Genomic DNA, 18358 nt, shown 5'->3' on the forward strand with positions numbered 1-18358 from the left:
CATATGTTGAGCAAAAGATGCCAAGGTACAAGTAGCCAGATTAATTAATGTTGTTTCCGAGACACCATTGGAAACATTTTGTGTCCATCCTTTCACTCAACCATCCACTTACTTCAATCACCAGAAGACGCTTGAACCTTTTCTTGCAAAGCAAAGGAGGAGGAGGCATAAACAGAAAAGAGAGAATTTTATTTTCAGCTCAGAATTTTATTTTCAGCATCAGCTTTTGAGATGTTCATGAGTATATGAAGCCAATGAATGATGATATAGTCAGGCAGTCAAAACAAGGCTTTGAAACTTCCCTGAGATGAAGTCAGTTGCAAAAGTTCATGTTCAAGGTGTTGAAGACATCCATTTCAACATCTACTTTTTTTTTTGGTGTCCTGAAACTCGCTGCTGAGTTAATATTCAAATTATTATTGGGATTTAATTGTATGTAGATGTTTTCCATAACAGAGTTATGAATTCATAATCACTTTTGTCTTTATTTACTTAAATTATGTAGTCTGGGATGAGAATTTCAATGATGACAATACAATCAGTAAAGTAGACTGCAGTGAGTTTTCTCCACCATAAAACTACAAAGGTGGTGTATGGCCACACACCCAATTTTTTGATCTACAGAATAATCCTTTGCAGTAGATAGAAAGCAATTACTCATTACTAGGTCTGGGGTTTGAATACAAGCGAATGTTTTAGTTTCTGATGATCTCTTAATGAAAAACAAAACAAAAAAAATAAACAAAAAAAAATGCAAACAATCCAAAAAAACCCCAACAACCAAACCAAACAAAACCCCCCACCTAACTTATTTGGAAAACAAGTAATTCAACAACTAGATTTTCAGGTGATACTGAAGGCCAGAAATGCAGAGTAACCTCTTTTCTTGGTTTAAATTTTGACTGATTCCAGCAGATTTTTAGCAGTTTATTTTCCTGTGGATGCTTCAGGAATATTCCACAATATTTCAACGCCTTTTTTTTTAATGTGTTGTGAAGTTTGCTTTTAATTACTTTAAAAAAACCACTCAGGTTCAATGATCTTGATATCAAAATAAATTTTGAAAGTAGTTCTTCTAAATGCTTTGTCAATTTATTTCTGCTCAAACTTTGGGAGTGAGCCATTTTAAGATGCTGTTTTGATGCTCTCTGTGATCTGATGCTTTCTCTAGTAAGATCAAGACTAAGATTTTTTCATTCCTTTACTAAGGATTGTCATCACATAATGAGTTTTGGTCACAGCTGTTTAGAGATTAAAGACCTTCCATTCAGTTTCTCAGTACTGAGTGAATCAATTTGCTGCTAGACTTGTTTTTGCTTTTCTTCCTAGACTTTAATTGGTGCTATATCTAAAGGTGTGCAGTGCCTGCTCTTCCTATGGTGCCACTTCCTTTACTCCAAAGTATACATGTAGTTATGCTTTAAATAGATGTGATGTGTCTGTAAGTTTACAGTGCTTCATTTTGTGCCAGCATACTCTTCTGTATGCTGTAATGAAAATTAGACACCTTTGTTTGAGACAAAATGAAAAGTTAATATCTTCCTCTAGGCATTTTTCAAATTTGAGTTGCCAAAACCTCCCCTCACTGAATCTCAATTAACCTCTATTCAGCCTTTTATTAGATTTGTCTTTGTGCATTTAAGAGAGCTGTTAAATTTGGAGTTAAATGGATTCATTCACTTAGGTGATGTGCTCCGTCAAATGTTGTGTCTTAATGTCATTGCAGACTAGCAGCTTTCTTGTGTGACAGGTTCATGAAGGAAGACACAGTAGAGGGAAGCACTTTTTGGTAGTGACAGTTGAGAAATGCTTCTGTCTCGGAGCATATTGCAGTCTTGCAGCTTCTGTGACTTAATGGCTGAGCCGTGCCTCTTACTATAGAATTCACCTTGACTTCTCAAGAAACTAAATACTAGATTCGGGTGTGGATTATCATGCTGGCTTCCGACATTTATACTTGCCTGAGATCCCTTTGTCGGACTGGACTGAAGTTTGTTATTTTGAGCTTTTGGAGTTTTTTGTACATTTGAAGGAGTTTTGCTTGTTTTAGGGAATTATTTGATTTGGGTTTTTGCGCAGTTTTATGGTTTATTTTTATGAGGTCTGAAGCATAGTCCTTACAGGGACTGTATGATGCCAGGAGCTCCATAGCAGATGATAAAATGGATGTCTCAGACCTTGCCTGCCTGGAAGCATTCTGCCTTCCTGACCACTTTTTTTTTTTCCCCCCTCCCCTGCCTGAGTTAACATTTTTTTCTCTTGGCACATTATCACAGTGAACAAACATGTAGATTTAGCACAAAAAGACTGAGCTTCCAGATGAGAATCTTCTTGTGCTCTCTGTGGGCAATCAGGAATGAGAAGAAAGACTATTGTAATAGCTTGTGATTTCCAAATTTCCTTCCCCTGTTGCTGTAACATTTTTTTCTTAGATGAACTGTTCTAGTTTGTGGTAAGTGAATACTGATCTCATAATAAATTTAGGAAGCATTGAATTTCAGTACTTAGGTTTATATGACTAATTCAGGATTTAATGTTCTCTCACATAGATTCTGGTCAGTCATAATCTCTTATCTCCCTAAGCTTTTTCCCAACTGATTCTGTGATTTAAAATTATAATCTTGTGGTAAGAGGCCCATAAATGCCTAATTAGATTGTATGCTGGAAGAGAGTTCCATTGATAATTAAATATGTCAGCTTAATGCAGTAGGAGTGACTTAAACATGTTAAGCCACTGGGAAGTCATTTGAGCTGCCTACAGCACAAGGAAGAAATGTAAAGAAACCTTCCTTATGGACCATTAAAATTCTTCAGGACTTATTTCTGATTTGCAGTAAAATCTTTACATTTGAAAATCCTTCTTCCTCCAACAAACATACATTCCTGTTTGCTACATCGGCAATCCTTGAGTCAACAGTAATGTGCCATTTTGTTCCAGCCACTAGTTTAAGGTTTGCTGATGATCTGTTCTGGAAGTTCATTCTCGTTATATAATAGAGGACACAAATACCTGAACATGCTGAATTTCACAGAAACATGGTATTACCCTGGAGATGTGGTCACATGCAGCTTCCTGGCCCTCTCTCTAGCAAAAAAGAAAAAAAAAAAAAGTGAAGCAAATACCTAATGCAAAGTAGAGTGGCCATGGTCCAATATAGACCCAAAGTAAAATAATATATGATTTCCTTAAAGTGGGGAAATGCCAACATAGATCATATAACAGAACTGTGTGTTACTGTTTCTAGAACAGAAGTTGCTACTAAAGCCCTGTTTTACAGTTGCTGCACCGACGTCGCACTGTGGAAATGAGTTTCAGCTCTGTATCTTATGTTTTGGCCTTACATCTCAGTGTGCAAATAGGTTTTGTGCTCAGTGAGACACCAACATGCATAGAATCACAAAATTGTGTGTCTTGGAAGAGACTCCCAGAGGGGTCCAATGCATCTCCTGCTCAGCACAGGTCCGGTTAGAGCCGTTTGCTTGGGGCCTTTGTCTAGTCAAGCTTTGACTGTCTCAAGGGGTTTTTGGTAGGCCATTCTAGCATTGTTGGTTTTTCAGGGGGAGAATTTCTTTGTATAATTAAACCTGCAGTGAGGAGAGCTCCATAATCAGTGTCCTGTACCAAGTGTGCTCAAGCGTAACTCCTTAGGAAAATAGTTTGTCTTTAGAAATGAGGCTGCTGTTACTACAGCATGTTATGCTTCTAGGCATCCAGGGTTCGGCAATGGAAAAGTTGTTATTCCTGGATACTTTTATGGTGGCCAAAGAGAGTAAAAGTTTGTTAAGGTACTGTGAGATGCACTATCACCACCTTGCCTGGTGATTGCAGCAGGACTGAGTGGCTGGTGAGGCTCAGCTCTCTGCTGGGCCATATCCACTTTTGAACCCCTGCATGAAAGCTGCCCTCCCGGCTACCCCGTTTCTGCCCAAATGTTTCACATTCCAGCATTACCAAGTTTACACTTTATGTTATAGTCACACAACTGATAGCACGCTTCAGCTGACAAAAAGCTATCCTGTATTACAGCAAACTTAATTGATGATACAACAAACGCTTGATTTAAACTGACAAAATTTTTTCTTTTGTTTATCCTGGCTTTACTGGTGCATGGATATATGATTCTAGCTTCTTAGAAGTTTATCTCATTCTGCCTCTGATTTTCACCTCTTGAACTTGCATTTCTTTCTATTTGTGACATGAAAATTAGTTGCCATGGAAATGATTGCAGCAGGAAGAGAGGAACTCTTAAACAGGGGACGAAAAAAAGATTGCATATATAAGCAGATGGGCTTAGCAGTGAGCAAGGAAGAAAAGTCACCTAAAATCTAAGGTGTAAGAAGCAGAGTGTTTGGGGTTTTTTTTAAAAAAAAATAAATCTGTGTATGTTTTCATTTGTATATCAACATGACCTTAAACCCTTGCCGATTTCCCAGAGCACAGTATGGTGTTTACCTGACACCCTAATTTATATGGAAGTGTGCCCTTAGTATCTGTGGGGACTGAGCACCAGCTTTAGTGAGACACGTAGTAGAATGAGTTGCAGCAGGTGAGCAAAGGCCCCTATGTGAAACAGGTGTAAGAAGAAAGGTTCAGAGGGTTTGCTGGTCCGAAAAAATGATGCATCCCATAATCCCCAATGCTATGCAACAACAGCATCTATCTGACAAGTGCAGTGACAATAGCCTGGAGGGCTGGTTCTGCTTAGCTATATTTGCAATTTTTTTTCTTCTCCTAATATGGATCTGATCTGAGCTATTTTAGAGCCGATTCTTTTGATTTGGATAAGAACAGAGTAAGATCTGTGGTGGGATTGTCAGGCTTATACTGGAATGGCTTTCAGTCACAGCATTGACACAAAGATTCTTCTAGATCTGTTGGAAAAATCAAATGCAATTTTCATTATGGAGGATTACAGTCTTTGTATCTACATATCTATATCCATAGTCATTGGAAGCTGACAGTCTCTTCACACATGATGTTAGGGAGAATGCTCAGTAGATTCAGCTATGATGTGACTACTGATAAGGAAATTTTCAGCGCAAAGTAAATTTCACGTAATGTAGGGGACGATATTTAGGTCTGTCATTCTTTTTCCTAGGTATAGTACAAGTTTGGAAATTTAAAAGGGTATTTATAGATACCCATTCTGTTTGTCACTTTGGGGAAAAACAAAAAGGAAATTTGATCTGTGTGTTTGCACACCAACCATGTTGAAAGCTGGTGAGGAGAAGGGTGATGAAGCACTGGAACAGATTTCCCAGAGAGGTGGTGGATGCCTCGTTCCTGGTGAAATTCAGGATCAGGTTGGATGGGACTCTGAGCAATTTGATTTAATTGACGATGTCCCTGCTTACTGCAGTGGGAATTGGACTAGATGACCTTTAAAGGTCTGTTCCAACACAAACTATTCTATGATTCTGTGATCTCCTGCTAATAACCAGAACATCTAGTTCTCTGCAAGGCATCCGAAAGCTATCTAGTTTGAGTTCTTGCTTCACCATATCTTTTCAGTAGTTACTGGCTTTGACCCTTTCTCATGCAATTATCACCTACAATGGTCACTGCAGAGCTTCATAGTATATCCCAGGTAAAACAGCATGGCTCCACCCATAAACTAGAAGGACAGGATTTTGTGATATGGTACAGAATATACTACACTATCATTACAGAGCTGTTATGCTGTGCCATTGGCCTTGCTGGCGAAGTATAAATCTAAGCAAATACCTCAGAAAGCTTTTCATGCACAGTCACTGTAATAAAAGAATATTAAAAAAAAAAAGCTTAATATATAGTTCAGACCATTCTTTTGTTTGCTTTCTATGAATATTTTAGCGTATGAAAAATGGCTGCACAGAGCACGAGATTTATGTACATAGAGAATATTTGCCAAAATCATATTATGATTTTATACAGGTGAGTATTTAATGAGAAGACTCAAATTTTAATGATTATATTTATAAAGGTAAAAAAAAATACAATGCACAATCCAAGTTAAATGACAGTGCTTGATTTTTTGCTTTATATATTCAAGATGAAGGGCTCATCAATAATCCTACCTTGAAAGATTAGTTGTAGGAATGATTCTGCAAATAATTAAATTACGAAATATTAGACTATTTTAAACTGTTGAAGGCCAGCTATGAATAGAAAAATAATTGGAGACAAATGACTTGTTCTAGCTGGGAACTTCCCCAGCAATAGTCAGTGTCATCAATGAACATCGTATCTGTAGCAACCATTGCTCTAAATTTACAATGAACTTGAGCCCATCTGCCACATACCCATGTCTCTGTTGCTCAGCAGTAAATTTTGTGGCTTTGTTTAGGACAATATCTTTTGTTTCTTTTTTAAATAAGTTTTTGTGTCAGCATGACTAATTAATTTGAAACTCACTTAAATCTTAATATTCAGTAGGGCTCTGTCATAAATGGCTAAATGTTAATTTTAGTGTCAAGAAGTTTTTTTAGTTGTGTGCTCCTTTGTGTGCCTGCTGTCTTTGAAGGGGTAGAGGGTGCTTAGGTTTTTTTCTCTTTCACCAGGTGCTGTGAACAGAGAAATTAATGAGAAGTACATCTTGTCATACCAACAAGACAGACAGATAAGCTCATAATAGGAGTGGTGAAAAAAATGTATTCGCTATCAACATACATATCCAGTAAATTCAGTTCTCTAAATGTCATCAAAATATTTCTGCCATTCACTCTGTATCCAGAAGTTGTAATACTTTGTAACGTAGAAGATGCAAAACCCATTTAAATACGGGCAAGGCCATTGATGGTTCAAAAGGGGGTTTCATTTTCTTCTCATGCTACTAGTACCTGCTCTGAGACTCAAGGGTCTCCACAGGGCTGAGATAAGAAGGCCAGTATGTGTCCCTCCTACTGCTCCCCAACTGCTTCCATGCAGCAGCAGAGTACTGAGTCTCCTGCAGAACTGGTTCAAGTTCAGAGTGTTAGTGAGCAAAGACTTGGAGCCAGAACCCATTCCATCTGCCACACTATTGTCCAGTGTTTTGAAATGTCCTTGGACATTTTAATTGTCTAAGGTTATTTTCTTAAAGGCTCATTCTGACCTTTTCTCATGAGTCAAATATCCTAGGAGCATTTCTAGTTTCTTGTATGAAATCTTTTGAAATACTTTTTTAAAGTATTTTTGACTAATGTTTTAATTACTTTCTTGATAAGCTTGTATGTAGTCTATGGAAATACTTCCTTTCATTGCAAAGGTAAATGTTTTCTACTGCTTATATTTCCAACATTACCACTTTTTAAATTGTTGTCCAAACAGCTACTGTAATGAATCTGTCATATTTAGATACCTTGTAGTCAAAGCCTCATTTTTTTTTCTTTTTTTTAAATGAACTATATACATGTGATTTTCAAAAGAAGTATAAAGTGTGAGCTTTGTCTCATTACTTCTCAACCTGCAGGTGATGTTTTTGGGCACAGTTAAAAGCAGTCTTTAAAGTGAAAGATTCCATATGCTTCTGTGCTTGATTATGCAATTACAGTATCACAGAAATCACAATATTCATGGTGACTTCTTTTTTTTTATCTTATTTATGCACCTTCAAACTCTCCTTTGTGAACTATAAAGAATGTGCTTCCTGTTTGTGTCTGCATCTAGCAGTCAAGTCTCCAGTGCTGGTTTTGCATACCATGAAATCTGTAAACATCTGAATCTCTCAAGCTGTGGGTTTATGCTTAGCATGAGAAAACTGATCATGAGATCAATATATCATAGGAGTGTGCAGAGTGTAAACCAGGCTTGTGTTGCTACTCCATGATTGCATTTCTTTCTTCCTGGATGAGCAACTTATGTGATGCTCTGGAATGGTGCCTCACAGCTTTTGCTGGCATCAATTGGCACAAACAAAGATTTTGGTACACAAAACACTTTGTCTGTGCCATAAGGTTGAGATGATAGATTTTAAATGCTTCTCAGCACTCAGCTGTGACTAGGGTTTCTCATTTAGTGGAGGGGAGTTCAGTACCTTTCCATTTTGGAAAAGAAAAGAAGGATTTTTAGGCCTGAACGAAAGGAGATTTTTAGGCCTGAAAAGGTAGAGCAAAATCTGAATAACCGCAAACAGGATCTCACTGTGAATGTTGGAGGGTATTTATTTAAAAAAAAAAAAAGTCATAGTGTGGTTATCACAACATCCAGTGTATTTACTTGTCTCTTCTCTTGCTTGGCAGGTAACACAACATTCTAAACAAAAGATCGTATTATGAGACAACCTTTCGTAGAGGAAAGCTTTTTGCAAGTTAAAATGGACATTTCTGACTGACATGAGAATGTTTTGTTTAACTTTATTTCATGCAGCATCTAGTCTTCATGCTAACCTCGTTCACAGCAAACTTGTTCCCTTCTCTCTTTGTTAGGCAGCACCTAAAAGCATGACCATAAACTCTCTGTGTTCTCCCTCACTTAAACAGTCAGCTGGCACCTCCACAACAAAGCCCAGCTGGAAAGAGTTTTTAACTTGACCTTTTTCATTGATATCTGGACTCCCTGGCAAACAAGATCTCTGAGCACTGTGAGCTTTTGGCTTTTGTTTTTATTCTTCAGTACATTTCATTTAAATTATTCAAGGTACTTTTCTGTCCTTGCTTAGACTACAAACCATTATTTATACTAGTTGGATACCTTCCTATTTCCAGGATTTCCCCAGGCTTGAAACAAGCATCATTTTCTTCTGGATATTGGCTACAGCTAACTGCGCCCTGCAGTGCTTTCAGCCCTACAGGTTAGATAAATCTGGCCTTGGAAGGTCCATTCATAGCAGCTGGCTGTGGGTACTGTAGATTTATTTGGAGATTCAGGTACCAATGAAGGAGAAGCTTTTTCTTCTGAAGCATGCATTAGAATGGAAACATATTTTCTGTGGTTTTCTAGATGCTTGAGCAAGTAAGATGCAATAATATTCAGCTAGAAATTTATTCATGTCTCTTGCTGGGAAGTAATTCCTGCCCTCTTATAAAGGTCTGGTATTGATTTGCACAACGCTGGGTTTCAGCATTACCAGTTGTATTGTGGAAAGTAATGATAAAAGGAATTACTATCTGGCACCATTTGCAGGACAGGGTTTTGCCAAGCCTCACTCCAGAGTGAAACTAGAAAGAAGGTCAGAAGTTATCCTAGAGAAAAAGCTTTAGCCAGGTGAAGAGGCTACCATTTAAGTGACTCTTGCATGGTATACCCCCAAGTGTTTGTTGCTGATGTAGCTGGAGACTTTCCATCAACAGACTGCCACTATGTTCCTGTGTTAGCCTCCTGCATTCAGTGAGGCTTATTCTTTTCTATCTCACAGTTAAGCTTTCGGTGTTCAGCATCCTTCATGAAAACTTTCCTAGCTGTTACCGGTTGGTTTGACTGCCTCTATTTGTCTTTGTCCTAGCATAGATGAGAAGCACTTGCTATCACAACAGCTGAAAGGCATTTTAAGAAGTTGTTCCCTGCTGTTTTTTGCTGTGTGTTGCTGTTTCTGAGCTCAACACATGCCTGATTATATGCTAACTCGAACCCAATCTCAGAGAGTAGCGGTGTTTGCTAGGCTGAAGAACAGGACTTGGGGGCTTAACATATATTAGGATCATAGCTTGAATGAGAAGCAACAATGTTACCAAACTAAAAAAACCTCAGTCGCTTACAAACATAATATAAACCTGACAGACATCATGAAAATCAAGGTTAACACATGGGATTTTTTCAAGGGCTTATATTTTGGAGTGAGTTTGCATAAAACTTCAGCCTTTTTCTCAAAATGACAAAGGAAATTAGTTCGTATTTATTTTTTTTTTATCTATGTGATTACATTTGGTGCTATTGAGCAAGCGTTTTAGAACGTGCTTTCACATCCAAGTTTTAAAAATTTAAAGAGGACAAACCCAAAGCTGAAGAGCTCAATAAGAAACAGGAAGCTTCCAGTACTTGAGTTTAACACTCTAAACAGCTAAAAGTGAAAGACTCAGTAAACCAGTAAAGCCTATCTCCATTCTCACATAGCAAATATATAAAGCAGAACTGCACTAGAAGGTGTTTCATAGCCTATAAGTATGTGATGTAATGGATACTGTGCATTTGAAAGAAAAGTGAAAAAGTAGACTGAAATCCCAAGAATTTTAATCCAGAATCTGCAAATGAGTAGCAGCTTACTGTGAAGTATCTAACTAAACAGCAGTGTGTTAATTTAACATGGTTTTGACAATTAAAAATATAGATTTCATAATACCTAATGTTTTCATTTGATTTGGAAGTTGTTTATATTTCATATAAGGAGGAGGCTGAGGGGAGACATGATTACGACCTACAAATACTTGAGAAGGGATGGTGGGGAGGTGGGGGAAAGGCTCTTTACGTTAGTGATGAGTGATAGGACAAGAGGAAATGGGTATAAGCTTAGTCAGGGGAGATTCAGGTTGGATGTTAGAATTTCTTCTCTGAAAGGGTTGTCAGCCACTGGAATAGGCTGCCCAGGGCGGTGGTTGAGTCCCCATCCCTGGATGTGTTTAAGAAAAGGGTGGATGAACTACTTAGGGATATGGTTTAATAGGGACGGTTGGACTGGATGATCTCTAAGGTCTTTTCCAACCTAGAAAATCTACAAAATAAGCCTGCGTGAGTTTCAGTGAGATTTAGGAATCAGGCTACTAAATCTCAAAAATGTGAAGGTATGATTCAAAAACAAAGCCTGAACAGTGCTGTGCTTGGACTTGTTAAAACCTTTTGTGTCTGAGTGTTTCAGTCCTGCAAACTGAACTATGTAGTCTCCTTGCTTTGTGAAATCTAGGGGTGTCTTTCCTGCTTCTAAACACAGTGGGATCAGGAGATGAGTATGTGAGGTTCATGGGGCTGGACCAATTCTTGCTGCTTGGTTATAACAACTGGAGCATTGAAATAATTGATAATAAGTAATAAGAGTGTTAAGGCTGACAGAGTATTCCATCCTTAGGGTTTTACAATGTGTGAAAAGAGGATTGGAAATGAAACTGCAAATTTGCCACCATTTAATCCAACTGGAGAGGAAGGTAGAGGGAAGGGAGGACAGGCAGCTCAGCAATCAGCAGGAGCTAAGAGTGAGCACAGATACTCAGGCATAGGTGTTATTTTTATCATGATGCAGAAGGTGCTGCCACGGTTGCATGAGATAAGAGTTCTGAATTCCTGGTGTTACAAATACAGCTGCTTATGCAGAAAGTGGTGTATACTTCTAACACAATGCTCCCCATACCTCACCCAGTAGAACTATACTTTGGCTTTTGTGTAGCAAGACAGCAAGCTGGCTTTTTTTGTGTGTGCGAGAAGAGGAAAAGCATTCTAGTTGGTTTTCCTCTGTTTTTGTCTTGTGTATCCCTGCCATCTCAGCTGTAATAGTGACTTTGACCCTCAATCCACTCACAGAAGAAATGCTTCTCTGGGCCAGTCTCTCCCTCACCCTGCGACAATCTGTCTGCAGGGGTGAGAAAGCAATTCATTTTCTGTTCCTGTTCTGACTGGTCAAAGCTCTTGACAAGATGTCAGTGCCTACTGTGATAGCAGTTCTTAGCCTTTTTGGGATTTGAATATCTCACTTGGAAAAGAGCCCTAAGCTTGTTGAAATAACTTCACACAGACTCTGAAAGAGCCTTGAGATTTTAAAACCAATCAGTAAACTGCACAGGCTTTGAAATATGGCCTTTTATTCTGTTACCTCTAGTCAATGCAGGCTGTGGTGTCCTTGCATCTCTGTCTTGGTTCAGCTGTGTTTAGGGTTTGCTTCAGTGCTTTCACAGGGCAGATAGAGCCTCAGCTCTGAACAATAAATGTCTATGAAGTTCAATAGCATGAGAAAAAAAGGTGTGGTGTATCTACTGTTTTCTAAGAGTTCTTATAAAACAGAGAAACAAAAAAAGTATGCTGTAGGACAAACTTTTTGCTGAATAAGCTGCTGAAGAGCTGGAGAGGGCAGCAATACGTTCTGTGTTGTGCGGAAGAGGAGTTATTAGATTTCTGCCCTGATACCTGTAGTCTGTACAAACATCAATATGCTTTCATCCATTTCTACTTTACCCCTACCAGAGTGTGATAATGAAACCTAACATTCTGAGGTTTCACCAGATTTCCGAGGCTCCAGTGGGGTTTCTTTCTGCAGCAGTGAATTGCAAGGGAATGAGATTATCTTTGGCCAAATACCTGCTCCGCTAGCCTGGGATGGCAGCTGTGCAGAAGTTACCATCAGCAGACTCTCTTGCTCTCATTAGGTATTTCTCTTTGCTCTATGAAGGATTATTCTATGAGCTGAGGAGCTACATAGTTCAAAATCAAAATAGCTAATTACAGTTTTGACATTTCAACCATTCTAGAGAAGTCTAAGAAGGGAGTACAGTGGGAAAAATTGTTGCAAACATATGCAAGACTTTAAAAAGATGACAGTGATTTCATGGACTACTTACTGTATAAGATGCATCTCTTGACACGAGATGAGAGGGAACTTCTCATAGCATCTTAAGCCGAAATATGATATACAGCCTTTAATTCTTTATGTTATATGAATATAATTAGTGCTTTGGGATATGACAGGAAATGACATACTTCCTATATTCTTAAAGAGTAGTAGTGTAGGCCTTATGGAGGATATTGCAACGGCCTCAGCTCCTGCTATTGCTCAACTGAGTTCCACAGTGCTGCTTGGCTGGAGTGCACTGCGAGTAGATGAATTCAGGAAATAAAAAGAATCATTTTGTTTCTTTTCCTAATAATAAGACCACATGAAAATTTCCCTCAGGAAAAAAAGTTGTTTTTTTTTCCAAACAATCACTTTTCTGAGTATAACCTTATGAAGGAAACTCATTTTACGTTCTCCATCATTTAGGGAACTATGGTATCTGTAGGGCCTGTTGATAGTGTCTATTAAACAGCAGCAGAAATGCATTTCTTTCCTTGGTTAGACACTCCACTGAATTCAGTTCTGCAGGCAGAAATGTCTTTTACTCTAAATATTTTTTTGTTCCCAGTCTAAATGCATTATGCAAATAATTCACTTCATAAAAACATAACAAATGTTTGTGTAGATTTGGTTTTTTTAAACAGCCCCAAACATATAGTTCAGGAAGCTAGTGTAATTTTAAGAGCTTAAGAAGAAGCAGCTACAGTATAATAGGATCTGGGTTTTATGCAAATAAAACCATTATGCCCATTACTGGCGCATAACAAAGTAGAAAGACCTCTGCACTTATGGGTAATATGACAAGTGCTTTATTTATGATAACTCTTAGAATTTTCTCCTAGCATTTTCTTGTAGTATCATGTGCTCTTCAAGAGACAGAGTTTTATGTTGCTGAGAAGAGCTCTCAATATATTAATAAGATGCTGAACAAATTACTTGTGTAAAGCAAATGTTCTTCTGAGATTGTTTTGTTGCCTTTTAGCTCTCCAGCAGTTCAATATAGCCTTGACATTATGAAGGATTGCACTTCAATATATATATATTTAATATAACATAAGCATGGAGGATGAGAAAGTTCTTTGTATGATTAAACTGATCTTGGACTTTACAAATATTATGTGTCTAAAGTCAACACAAAATACCTTGCCATGGGTCATACTGTTGAGTCCCCCATTCATTCTCCTACTGCACCAGGCAGTGGAGTATCTGGGCTTTTAAAGGTCTGTTCAGATATCCAAATAACATGAACACCTCAGTCTTCAAATGTATTTGTCATCCTATCGCTCAGGTTTTTGCATTCTACAGTGTCCTAAGGCATAGAGAAGCCGAGCGATATCCTAAGACTGCAGAAGAGTAGATATGATCCTTAGCTTTAGAAAGCTAAAGGAATATCTTGATTGTCTTTTGCTTCCAGGAAGTCTGGCTTGTAAGATTGTGTGTTCAGTGACGCTGTGCTATTGATAATTCAGTTACTTCCAGTTATTCTAAGGAAAATACAAAACAGCTTCAGGCTATGGTGCGCCTGAAATTTATCCACAAAAGGTTGCATTATACTGACTCTAAGGACCAGAATCTGGAATTCGATTTGTAGACAAGTTGCCTAAGATCCATCCCTAAGCCCACCCACTCAGCTTGGTCATTTGGATCGACTGCTAAGTTGGAGGGACACCCAACATTCACACTGGAAAAATTTGGGTCCCCGTTTCTTCTCTGCCCTAGATTTCGTTTGTATTTTGATCTAAAACCAGAGAGTGAACAGATATTTTTTAATATCACACTTTTTTATGCATCTATGTATTTATGTATACATAGAAACTTACATATATGGAATCTAATTAAAGTGCTTATTGAAAGCACCATCTCGTAAGAATTAAACCTCTAAACAGTACTCTTACCTGCCTGTAAAAATAAGCAGTTGCTAGGCTAATTTCCGTGATCAAATTGATACAACCACTAGAGTGAAATTAATCTTTGCTCTATGAACTTGAAAATATGTGTTATTTGATCTCTGTCCTATATTGTTGCTGTACTCTTTTGTCTCAATAGACATGTTTCAGTGCATTGACATTGCAGTGACCAGTGAAGGGTTTCCTTTGTCTCACTGCAGCTCTTAAAGCTTTGCCATAAAAATTATTATTAATCTGTTTTGTGAAAAGTAAAAAGTCTATCCACTTCAGTTATTGGAAGCTTATGGCACATAGTGTATAAGTCAGTAGCTAAAAATGTCTCATTTTTATAATGGTGCTTTTGTTGCTGTGTCAAAGGTTATAAAGAATAAAACCCCTGGATTTTAGGGAAAGCACACACTAAAACCTGCTCACTTTTGCTAACAGTATCATTTACTCTATTAGAGAATAAAAGGTAGGCAATCCTACTTTCTCTTTTGTTTCCCACTCTTGCCAGATAAGTCCCATTCACCACAACTGGTAGCAGCCGGAGAGAGAGAAAATTGTGAAAATCTCCTATGTGTTTCCAGGATATTATGGTGTGCCCTAGAAAAAAAGGAAAAGTCCACCTGTGTTTGTCAGCCACAGAGAGAATATGATTTTACATATATTTGAACTCATCACAGTTGTTTCTATCATGAATCTATTTAATCTTGGCTTAGTTCAACGAGAGCAAGTCAAAGCTTATTCTCCTCTTTAACAAGTTAGTGCTGGGTTGCTGTGCCAGTCATTTATGCTTAAATGGCGCTATTTGCAAGAGAAGACAAACATGCTTTTCAGAAATGGAAGTGACTATTGGGACGATGATTCTATAGCACAAAGCACCTGTTGGGTGCAACTTTCCCATCTGGAATAACCTCATTAACATTACCCAGCAGTTAAGATTGCAATGCAATTTGCTTCAGGTTGTGTGCAATACATAAAAATGTGATGCCAGCTCCTTGAAGGCACCGTGCAGCTGCTAGCTGACCTTTCTCCTTGTCCTTATTTGCCAGTGGGAGGGATTTGTCAGCAATGCCTTCATAAACAGCTCGGAAAATCCAAATCTCTCATGATTTTAATTATTTATGCTGACCTGAATACAGGGCAACTGTAGAAATTTATGGACAAAGCACTTCAAGGGACATTGTCAGCAAACTGCCATCTTTTATGTGTATGGCAGTACATCCAATAACCAATGGGTCTCATCAAGTAGTCTTCATGTAAACGTGTGAATGCCACTAAATGGCCCTTGTGAGCTCAATATAGTTTCCCTCAGTGAAAAACGCTATAAGCAGAATTACTTAGATTTACTTTTACCACTGCAGTAAGCAGAAATCCAGATATTGTGTGTAATTAAATGGAGATAGCTAGGTTAGTGAAATGTGTAGATTTTGCTAGCAAGTGTTCAGGGTATATAAGGTGGGTTCTGCTATTCCATGTGACCTGGTAGGGCATGGCAAACATGTTTGGCTTCATAGAGCAGCTTATGAAAAAGAAAAATATACCTATTTCTAATCAATTTTATACAAATTTGTTTCTGGAACTATCAGCTTTTGAGACAAACTCAAAACAGGTCACGCCATTGGTACTTAGAAAATTCAATCTTGAACACCCAAAGTCCACTTAATATTTGTACAAAGTTGTTTTTTCACATATTTCAGTAACTCAGTTTAATACTTCATTGACTTACATCTCAAATGATTTGCATCCAAGTCTTGGCATTGAAAGAACTTTCCCGAACAAACAATGAACCATGGGACAGGAAACTTGCCTTTTAAGTCACCTGTTTATGTAGAAGGTGGCATGTGATTGCCACCTAGAGGCTATTTGACCTTTGAGAATTAAATTGTGCTTCTCTAGATTAGTAAACTCCGTGTCATAAATAGCAATGTCAGCCAAAAGCTACATACACTGTAGAGAGAAGGATTCATCTTTTTCTCTCTTGCTTTTTTCTCTCAGTCACTCTTACAGGGAGGTTAAGTCCTGCTGCTGGCTGGCTTGAATCTGGGCTGTATCTAAGAAGGAATTTATTGCAGCATTTCTAGTCTCAGCACTAGACTTCAAAGTAATGATCTTAGCACTCGTGTGGGGATAAACCCAGGGAGTGGTGAAAAGAGTCTTAAAGAATCAACTGATGGAGTACTCTAGCATCTGGTTCACTTTGATTACATAGACTTATTTTTACAGACTCATGAGGGCTACTTCTGTAACTTATGAACATGATTTGTTTGTTCCTTCAGTTTGTTTGGAGATCATTTTGCTTTAGTTTCTTTGAAGCATCAGCCACCCAGTATAATGAACGTGTACTCTGGGAAAAGATAGAGCAAAATTGCCATTATTTCCTTAAAACTGCTTTCTAACCAAGAACTTCACAGGTATGGGGGGAAGTGTTTTCTCTTAGTAAGAGAGAAACTAGAACAAGAACAAGAAAAGGATGACAGATGCCTGGTAGCAAGTGGAGTTTTAAAAAGAGGATGGAATTACTCACAGAATCAGTAGAATCATTTAGATGGTAAAGCATTGTAGGCTTTAAGACTCTGTGGATTTAGTTATTTGCATTAACATGTGCAGAACCAGAAGAGACTTATTAGCTCAGATGAGCGTCCTATCGAATCATATATCCTGTCATTTATGGTAACCTGGACCTATGCTGGATTCCAGTGTGTGCAATGCTGCGATGGAATTGGAATAACCTGCCAGCAGAAATGCCTGCACCTAAGGCCGCTGGAGATGAAGGGCTTGATTCCTTGCAGAACTGACTTCTGACTCTTATTAACTCAACTGTGCATATATATGTTGGGGAGGCTGCAGAGGGAGGAAGAGGTTAATGATTCAGAAGTTTAAAATTTGGGAGGGGAGAGTAATTAAATTCTATGAATAGGATATTATTATAGCCCAGGATTTCAGACAACGAATAGTAAAAGAAAGGTTTATTTCTCTTTACTTATTTTTTTTAGTTGATCTCTTATCCACCAACAAACAGTAGTAAATATACAAAGACATCCTCTGTTCTTACTTATTATGAAAATTTAGTATTGAACCATAATAACTTTTTTCTAGGAAAAATATAATTTAAGCCAGAACACAAACTTTTTCACAAAGAAAAATACTTTTTTATTTTAATAGAGAGTGAAATCATTAATATAAACCATTAGTACAGATCTAGTTTTGAGATGAAACTTTAAAAAACGATAAAAATTATTTTAAAGCAGCCTCTTGACATTATTTGTTGCTGAGAAATTATACACTTAACTAGTCTGGCCTGGGATACTGTACCTTGGTGTGTGTCTTGCTCAATGTGCTAATGCTGTTCATTAAAACGGAAGGATCAGCTTTGACAAAATACGAATTCTTTCTGTCACCTACAATATATATAGTTGGTTGTGAGTGACTGACTGACATTCCTACTCTACTTTCTATTATAAGATATTTATAAGCAAATCTGGTAGAATTTCCTGGTGCTTGCAGCTCCCAAGTAGTTCCCCTTATGAGATGATGGGTTTAGTTGTGTTACAGACTTTCAGCACACAGGTTGACAACGTCTGTTCGTCATATTCCTCAGCTTAACCTTCCAGCTTAACGTAAATATTTTTATTGTTGTTGTGCTATATAATTTCTTACAACCGTTTAATTGAGAATCCCTAGTGTTTTGAAATGGAGACTGTAAATTGGGCAAGAGATTAATCTACTATCATGACTATCCCTGCACTTGGCCTGATGGCAAGGCTGAAAAGCATCATCTGCCATATACTCAGCGGAGGCTTGTCAGAATTTGCTGAGGATGTGTCCTTTCATGAGGAGCTGCTGGGGCTTTTTTGAATGTCCCTGCAAGTGCTGGCCAGGACTTCTCTTGAGCCAGGCAGTGGAAATAGAGTGTGGCAACGATGGTAGTCTAGCCTTCTTGTGCAGCCAGATGGCAGGCAGTATGTGTTGGATGAAACAGCCCGTCTGGGTACGGGAAGAGCAGAAAACTGGTGTACTTAGACTGGGAATGGGGCAACG

This window comes from Tauraco erythrolophus, chromosome 9, assembly GCF_009769465.1.
Source record: "Tauraco erythrolophus isolate bTauEry1 chromosome 9, bTauEry1.pri, whole genome shotgun sequence".
Classification (NCBI taxonomy): Eukaryota; Metazoa; Chordata; class Aves; order Musophagiformes; family Musophagidae; genus Tauraco; species Tauraco erythrolophus.